Source organism: Cucumis sativus, chromosome 6 (assembly GCF_000004075.3).
Source record: "Cucumis sativus cultivar 9930 chromosome 6, Cucumber_9930_V3, whole genome shotgun sequence".
NCBI lineage: Eukaryota > Viridiplantae > Streptophyta > Magnoliopsida > Cucurbitales > Cucurbitaceae > Cucumis > Cucumis sativus.
The window spans coordinates 16129248-16138216 of NC_026660.2; the positions used below are offsets into that span (position 1 = coordinate 16129248).

At 40.2% G+C, this 8969-nt stretch overlaps 1 long non-coding RNA gene across 5 annotated transcripts; it reads right to left on the reverse strand.

Annotated features, from left to right (window-relative positions):
* Positions 1–384: 384 nt before the first annotated feature.
* On the reverse strand, positions 385–8745 carry LOC116404709. Of its 5 annotated transcripts, none has more exons than XR_004217724.1 (6): positions 8669–8745; positions 8156–8276; positions 5945–6088; positions 1586–1841; positions 1282–1339; positions 385–823 (listed from the first exon to the last, which is right to left on the reverse strand). It is a non-coding gene; the product is annotated as an uncharacterized LOC116404709 (long non-coding RNA). The 5 variants fall into 5 exon arrangements; XR_004217721.1 differs by having other exon boundaries at positions 1282–1343; XR_004217722.1 differs by lacking the exon at positions 385–823 and having other exon boundaries at positions 992–1343; positions 5945–6084.
* Between the last annotated feature and the right edge of the window lie 224 nt (positions 8746–8969).

An 8969-nucleotide genomic window follows, 5' to 3' on the forward strand; every position in this document is an offset into this window, starting at 1 on the left:
CCGACCGAGATAAGGTATTCTTGAGCAACTTTTGGCAAGAAATGTTCAAAATGGCAGGCACCCGATTAAATCGAAGCACCGCTTATCACCCTCAGTCGGATGGGAAAACTGAGGTGGTTAATAGGGGAGTGGAGACGTATCTGCGATGTTTTTGTGGAGAACGGCCTAAGGAATGGTCAAAATGGATACATTGGGCTGAATATTGGTACAACACTACTTTTTAGAGATCCGTAGGGGTCACTCCATTTCAGGCTATCTATGGACGTATGCCACCACCATTGATGTTTTATGGTGACCGGGACACTCCAAACACTACCTTAAACGAATAGCTCAAGGCATGAGTTGAAATTCTGGGAGTCCTAAAAGAACACTAATTCGTGCACAGACAAGATGAAAAATAACGTAGACTTGAAGCGTCATGATGTGGAGTATGCAGTTGGCGATATGGTCTTCCTGAAGATTAGGCCCTATAGACAGATCTCATTACGACAAAAGAAAAATGAGAAACTATCCCCCAAGTTCTTTGGGCCTTATACGATTGTGGAACGCATCATACTGGTTGCGTATAAGCTAGAGTTGCCAGCATCCGCTTCCATCCATCCAGTGTTTCATGTGTCCCAACTCAAAAAAATGGTTGGTGATCATCAACTTGTACAGACAGACATGCTGCCTTACGTTACTGAAACTCACGAGTAAATCTATACCGGAGGAAATATTTGGGTACTCGAAGAATAAAAGAGGAAGCTGTGAGGTTTTGATTAAATGGCAAGGTCTCCCTCCTCATGAGGCAACATGGGAAGATTATGACAAGCTCCAGTACAGCCTAGAAGCAAAAAGAAAGGCGTTAAACATAACACAGGCCGGCAAAATCATACTCAGAACAGAATATATTCTATACTGACATTATTTTAGATATGCTCAGAATCATGCTTCTGCCTCAAAAAGTCAAATCAAAATAAGCTAGAGAGAGAGAAAAAAAAAGAGAGATGAACAAAAGGATTTTGGAACTTCCTCTTTGTGAGTGTGTGTGTGTGGCAGCTGTAAATTAATTTCCTATGAGTTTCCTTAACACCCAAATGTTGTAGGGTCAAGCGGATTATCCCGTGAGATTAGTCGAGGGTGTGTGAGCTGGCCTAGAATCTCACAAATATCAAGAAAAAGAAAACCTTGCCACCCATCCACTTTGCAACAAAGATTCATGAAATTAAGGGGTAAAAGGAAAAAGGTATAGAAGCGGATAGCATCTTGGCTTCTTATTAAAATGGAATAGTGTAACCAGACCTGGAATTTGTAAAGCATCCATCCCAGGTAATTCTTCCAATTTCAATCCTCCAACCCTCTTCCTAACACAAGTAAATTAGAGACAACTTATCAAATAGAAGACCAACAGTCAACATAGGAATAAAAGTGCACATTATCATGAGGTATGAACAAATAAATTAAAGATGTACATAAGTCGCTAAAATCATACTCAGAACAGAATATATTCTATACTGACATTATTTTAGATATGCTCAAAATCATGCTTTTGCCTCAAAAAGTCAAAATAAGTTAGAGAGAGAGAGAGAGAGAAAGAGAGATGTACCAAAGGATTTTGGAACTTCCTCTTTGTGAGTGTGTGTGTGTGTGTGTGGCAGCTGTTGTGGGGCACCTCTTCAACTTATACTGAGACAGTCTTGAAGCAAATAACTCCAATTCTTGGGGATCAGCAATTCTTTCCTGTTCTGCCGTCCAGACACGTACTACTCCATCTAAACAAGCTGTGACAATATCTCCATTTTCCAAAAACTTGGCATCCCAAACGCAACCAGGATGCTCAATGCTCTAGACACAAATTCCATCTGCAACAAAATAATCCAACTTCGTGATACTAAAATGCTATTAGGGTTTAGGGTTTATAAATAATTATAGTATAATAAACATAATTCAAATTTAAAAATCAAGCTACAAAAAAAAAAAAAAAAACCCACTCTCTTAAAGAAATTCAATTCAACACATAAACTTTAGCCAACTTCAACACCCCTTCAGGGCTTCACCAGTCCTTCGCCTTTCCACTAAAAGTTAGTCATCTCTTCCCAACCAAATGCTCCATCAAACAGACTTCAAATAGATAGAGAAACATTTCTCATAAATACATGAAAGGTTCAACTCACAAACTCGGTTTGGCCACAGTGAAGGATCTTAAACGAAGCTCAGTATCTCAGAATTATGATAGAACACCACAGCAGTGTTCGTATATGTTGATATAATATGAAAACTTACACGAATTATTGAGACTCTTCGTGGATCAATAGAGTATTGATCGCGATTACAGATTCAAAGCAAAAATTACTCAAACTAATAGCAACCAAATAAAAGACTCAAGAACAATTCAAAGATGAACTTGGACCCTCTGCTTTCCCTCTCTCAAGGAGTAATGTAGATTTCCTTCCTCAAAGTTCCATACCCCCTCCCTCTGTAGCTTCCTTTCTTTTATCTCTTTCCTCTAACTCCCGGCCCTACCAAAGTGGTCCCCCCTGGTAGGTTCTTGTTTCACCTGCAAAAGATTCAACCCACACCCACACAAATACAAAGAATATTTCCAGCACACTCACAAACACACAGTACAATGGAGAGAAGCTGATATATGTGTGTATATATATTCAATATGGAATCATAAGCTTCAACCAAGTAAGAGGGCTGCTCTCTCCCCAATGAACAACGTTCATTCAAAATACATAATAACCAAGATAATCAGCCCTAGCAAAAAACGCCTATATATATATTCCCTTTCTGCTGCTGCCACGTGTTGTTAGGACCACTGGTCATCCTAACAACCATGTTGTCTAGGTGGAATTTTTATTTTTACCCCTCCTTTGGTAAATGGGTGATTGGAGGCCTAGTGTAACGGACATACTTGTCCAAGGTGTGTTTACCTATGGCCGTATGCTCCGATTAGCCCCAATTTATCTTGTCTTTATGTCTTGTATGTAGTTTAGGTAGTTGCTTTAAATTTCAAGTCGATATGCTTGGGTGTGACGTTTCGGCATTTTCATATGCAAGCCTACCAGAGATGAAAATGTTAAAAATGTACTATAGGGGAGGCATACCTGTTGAATCCCCGCCCAAGCCTTGTCGTACTCTTTGCAATCTATGCTTTCTTATTGCAATTGACAGTCTTCAATGCTTGTTTTAACAATGTTTTCAATCAATTTAATCATCTTTCACGTTTTCTAAAAATATTTTCCAAGAACGTGAGGGGAGGTTGAAGCATGTGTTAAAGTTGTCCGCGATTTGTGGATTTTGATCGGCTGACTTGTTCGTCGAGCTAGAACAAGTGCCGCACAATCGTTCACATCGTGTTTGAAGAATTACGATTGTGACAAGTGGTATCAGAGCCAGGTTGGCTAGTTGACAGTGCGTGACAGAAAGATGTCGGTGGCGAAACAGTCTAGCAAGACCCATGATGAGCGACTTGTGGGAATCGAAGAGCAGATGCTCTACCTGGTGGAAGTTCCTGATTCCATCCGGTTCTTGGAACAGCGGCTTGAGGATATTGCCAAGAAAGCTGATGGCATTGAAGCCGTGTCCGATCGCCTTGACGGACTACCCATCCAAGAGTTACTGACTAGAGTCGACACTCTAGAGTCCCGAGTAATGAAACGGGAAATGTCGCCTACGAGCTTGGGGCCAGTTCATCGGGCTCTATTGCCCAGATGGAAGAACGAGTTATGGAGCTTGATAACTCGCAAAAGAACATGTTGGAGATGATCAACGGCATGACAGAGGATTTTCGAGCAACCCTCGATGTCGTGAGGAATGAGCTCGCATAGGTAAACACGAGGGTGAACCTTACTATACGAGAACTAGCAAACCAGGCTCCAGCTGGAGGAGCCATTCCTGTGGGCAGAATCAAGGTTCCTGAGCCCAAGCCCTTCTGTGGGGCGAGAGATGCCAAGGCATTGGAAAACTTCATCTTTGATGTCGAGCAGTATTACAAAGCCACGAACACAATTACTGAAGAGGCCAAGGTGACGTTGGCAACCATGCATCTGTCAGAAGATGCGAAGTTATGGTGGAGGTCGATACATGGACATTCAAGAAGGGCGTTGCACAATCGACACGTGGGATGCCCTAAAAGGAGAACTTCGTTCGCAATTTTTCCCTGAGAATGTCGAAATTCTAGCCCGACGGAAGCTGCGTGAATTGAAGCACACGGGAAACATTCAGGACTACGTGAAACAGTTTGCGGGGGTGATGTTGGACATACGCGACATGACCGAGAAAGACAGTTTTATGTTTTGTCGAGGGCTTGAAGCCGTGGGCTAGGACCAAGTTGTATGAGAAACGAATTCAAGACCTCACGTCAGCATACGCAGTGGCTGAACGGTTGTTTGACTTATCTAGCGAATCTCAAGATGCAAGACGACATCAAGCTTCCTCCTCTGGAGAAACAGAAACAACCGCCAAATTCCCCGAAGACTGCAGGGGGAGACAAGCGACAAGGTGGAGATCGCAAGCCTTCCAAGCGAATACAGGAAACAACTGGCGAGGACCAAACAATCAGAACAACTCCGGTCGTTCCATCAGTTGTTTCATATGTAAAGGGCCCCATCTTGCCAGAGAGTGCCCCAACCGTACCGCCTTCAACGCTTTTCAAGCTACCCTAGCCTCGGACTCAGATGATAGATTGAGTCAGACTGAAGGAGACGTTGGACTGATAGAAGAGGGTGAGAATCCTCGGATGGAGGCCTTAAAGTTTCTGTCATCGCTCCAGAAGAAGATGGGGAGACCAGTGGACAGGCAAAGAATGGTCTCATGTACGTAGACTGTTGGGTCAACCAGAAGCCACCCAAGAGCACTATGGTGGATTCTGGTGCTACTCATAACTTCATTGCAGAAGCGGAAGCCAGACGACTGAATCTCCGTTGGAAGAAAGACGCAGAAAAAATGAAGGCCGTGAACTCAGTTGCCCTACCTATCGTCGGGTTGGTAAAACGAACGACCATGAGGATGGGAGAGTGGAGCGGTCCCATAGATTTGGTGGTTGCAAAGATGGATGACTTCGACGTGGTACTAGGTATGGAGTTTCTACTTGAGCATCAAGTCATACCAATGCCACTAGCCAAATGTCTAGTGATTACTGGAACAACGCCTACTGTTGTTCAAACGGAGATTCGTCAGCCATATGGGATATAGATGATCTCGGCTATGCAGTTGAAGAAAGGCCTTGCTCGTGACGATTTAACCTTTATGGCTATCCCACTGGAGTCGTTGGAAAGCTCAAGGGAAACAGTCCCCAAAGACATCCTGAGTGTCTTAGAGAAGTACAAGGATCTGATGCCAGACAGCCTGCCGAAATCATTGCCTCCGTGGAGAATGATCGACCATGAGATCGAATTGCTGCCAGGGGCAAAGCCGCCTGCGAAGAATGCTTATCGTATGGCGCGCTGAGTTGGCCGAACTTCGGAAACAACTGGACGAACTGCTGAACGCAGGATTTGTGAGGCCTGCAAAAGCTCCATATGGAGCTCCAGTCCTTTTCCAGAAGAAGAACGATGGAAGTATGCGGTTGTGCATCGACTACCACGCCCTAAACAAGATCACGGTCCGCAACAGATATCCGCTACCAATAATCAATGACCTGTTTGATCGCCTTCATGGAGCAAAGTATTTCTCGAAGCTAGATCTGCGATCGGGCTATTATCAAGTAAGAATTGCCAAAGAGGATGAGCCCAAAACCACATGCGTTACGAGGTATGGGGCGTTCGAGTTCCTTGTCATGCCATTTGGTCTTACCAATGCGCCTGCAACGTTCTGTACGCTAATGAACCAGGTCTTCCATGAATACCTTAACAAGTTTGTGGTGGTCTATCTGGACGATATAGTGGTCTATAACTCCACGCTAGAAGAAGAAGAAAGGAATAACAAAAACTGACGAACTCCTATAGATTGAAGTATTAACCTTTCCATATCTTTGCCGAACAATCTTCACTCCCACTAACAATGACTTCGGAAGCATGTGAATCCACTGAATACACAATGGAAGTGTCACCAACCATCTCCATCAATGTTTCACCACTTAGTGCCCATAACCTAATGGAACTGTCTGAATGGAAAAGAAAATCAAAGTCAACTTTCTAATTAATTCAATATTCTAATATAAAGAATATAACAAATAGTCCTCCCATGTGAAATGAAAAGTGGTTCTACAGATTCAGAGAAGGCAATAGAAATCACTCATTTTAATATCATTTAATATTTCATCAACAACCTATAGAGTTTATTAATCTTTTTCTTTCCTACTAAAGAAGCTCTAATTTATTACTCTAGGAATGGTCCTTTCTAACTTATATACAGGTAACAAAAAATAAATTGAAGAAATACTCTGAGCTTTTCCATTTAGAAATCCCAATGAGCAAAGACTAAAGTCTTCTCGGGATTCTTAGGATGCCAAACTCCTCTCATTGGATAGACATCAATATATCTTAGATGAGAAGCTACCTTGAATAGCCTTGCTTCCTCAGCATATAAACATAAATATATTTGTTGTATTCAATCAAAAATAAAAGATAAGCTTGTTCTGAAACCAATTCCAAAAATCTCTTCGAAAATATGCTGGGAGAGTTGTTGTTGTAAATAACTTGCGTCTCTTCGAAGGTTGGAATTACAATGTAACTTTTCACATATTATGAAAAGTTATGATTCTTATTATGAAAGAATGAAACTTCGAACTAGTTCCTAAAGGTAGTACTTTTAGCTGATGTGGCAATTTGGATCAGCCATGTACGGTTGCATTCCTCAATGTGAGTGATAATCAAACCCAAACTACCTCAAAGGAATTATTTTGTACAGTAACTCCATCTTTACCAACTTGCGACATAAAACTATCTAGGGTTCATGGGTTGGGGTAAGAAAACTTTTGGACCCAACCCACCAAGTCTTTTTATCATTAAGTTTTCTTCATTTTTATGTCAATTGGCATGTATTTTATAAGCTTTGAGAGAAGAAACTTAATATAAATGTATACTTGGTCAGAACCCCGTCATTTAGCCTCAATTTTCACAATGTAGAGGTATAGAATTCAGAGAGGTTATTTTATTTTCTTAAAATTACTCCCCAACTGTTAATCTATGATTAACTTTTGCTATAAAAAATTAGTCCTTATATCCCTCTTCTCGAAATTTGACAAACATATTAATCAGGCGCCTTTTTCTGAAAATAATTGTTCATATTTTTTTTTTGAAACAGAGACAACCCTTTTTATTAAAGATGTAAGTAAAAAAGAGACTAATGCTCAAACTATAGGAGAATTATACTAAGAGCGAAAAGAATGACCAAAACAAAAGTACAGACAAATTGAACAAAACAATCAAAATCCTGAGAAAACAATAGAAAACTGAGAACAAAGCGAACTTAAAACCTTTCAACAAGAAGCCCAAAATCAGCTGAAAATTGCAGACTAAAAACTTCAAACTAGATGGAAGGAAACACCAAGGGAGAGCTAACAACAATGCAGCTTTGTTGAAAAAAATATCCCTCCCAAGTCATCCTTCGATCTTGAGTGAGTGACTAGAACCAGAATATTTCATAAGAACTTTAGAGGGCCAAAATAATAATCAATCACTAAAACAAACCTAAAAGATAATTGGCTGAAAAACCAAGATCAAGTTATTCTATACTCAAACCAAAGTAGTTCCACATTGCTCAACAATTGACTTCAAGCGATCTGGAACTTCACATTGTCGAGCTTGTGAGGGAAATAAAGAGACTTGTTTCTCAGTAATTAAATCCTCCCTTGTCTGAAAGCGGTATTAAGATCAGATTCTAGAGGATCCTTAATCGACTGATCAATGTTTACAATGAGTAGTGGAGGCACTTTTGATTCAGATTTTACCGAAGGAGCTCAAGGTATCGTGCAATGTGATCGATTTTCTTGGGACACATAAATAAATCTAACGCCAATTGAAACATAAGGACTAGTATTTGGAGCATGATATTTCTTCCTATCTCTACATGTAAAGATCACAAGAAAAATAAGAATTTCACAAAATAACAGAAAACAAAATTAGACAAAATCAGGGCATGGCCGAGGATGAGATTAGAGATGAAGCGGTGATTAGTATTTATTGAGAATGGGAGAAAAGTAGAATGTCAAACCAATCCAAGAACATACCTCACAAATCTTCGGAGAGACGATCGTGGTCAAAGCAGTGGTTGTGGTCGAGGATGAGATTAGGGATGAAAGGATGCTACGAAAGGTATATCAACAAGAAGAAGGGTAAAACAACAACATCCTGTCAAAAATCACTTAATGTGATTGAGATCTTTTAACATGACTGCTTGAGAACTAAAGAAAAATTTAGAATGTGACTGAGAACTTTTAGCACAACCGGGCAGCATCTTCAATAACAGAAAAACATGCATAATGTAGGAAGACAGCAGATTTAAAATTATGACAGTGTATTTATGAATGTCAGGCGATACATTAATGTTCCAAAATTCAACCAAAGTATGGGATGAAAGATATACAAGAATCTTCCATGATAAGGGCAAGACCAGGATATCCTTATCCAAAAGAAAGAAAAAAATAATCAACCAAAGTAAATTCCATGTATGATTGGAAATTATGGCCAAGGCGAAGGATGAAGTGGAGAATAGAAGGAATATTGAGCAGGGTACGACTTACCATTAGCTTAGATCAAAACCAGCATCCGCATTTATGGCATAAAGAAATTTGTTTGCCAGCTGCTCCTTGCTGCATTGATCACAAATCATAGAGTTGTGAAAATGAAAACTTATGCAGTTTTTTTTATCCTTTTTAGAAAAGATGTATATGTTTTAGTTCATCCACAAATCAACAGACTTAATAAACTGATGTAATTCAAGTTGGACTTAGTTTTTCACAATGAATTCTCCACCAATAGTGGCTAAGAGATGGAGTATATATTGAGGATTGTAAGTAGTTACAAGTAGTTGAAATAACTGTT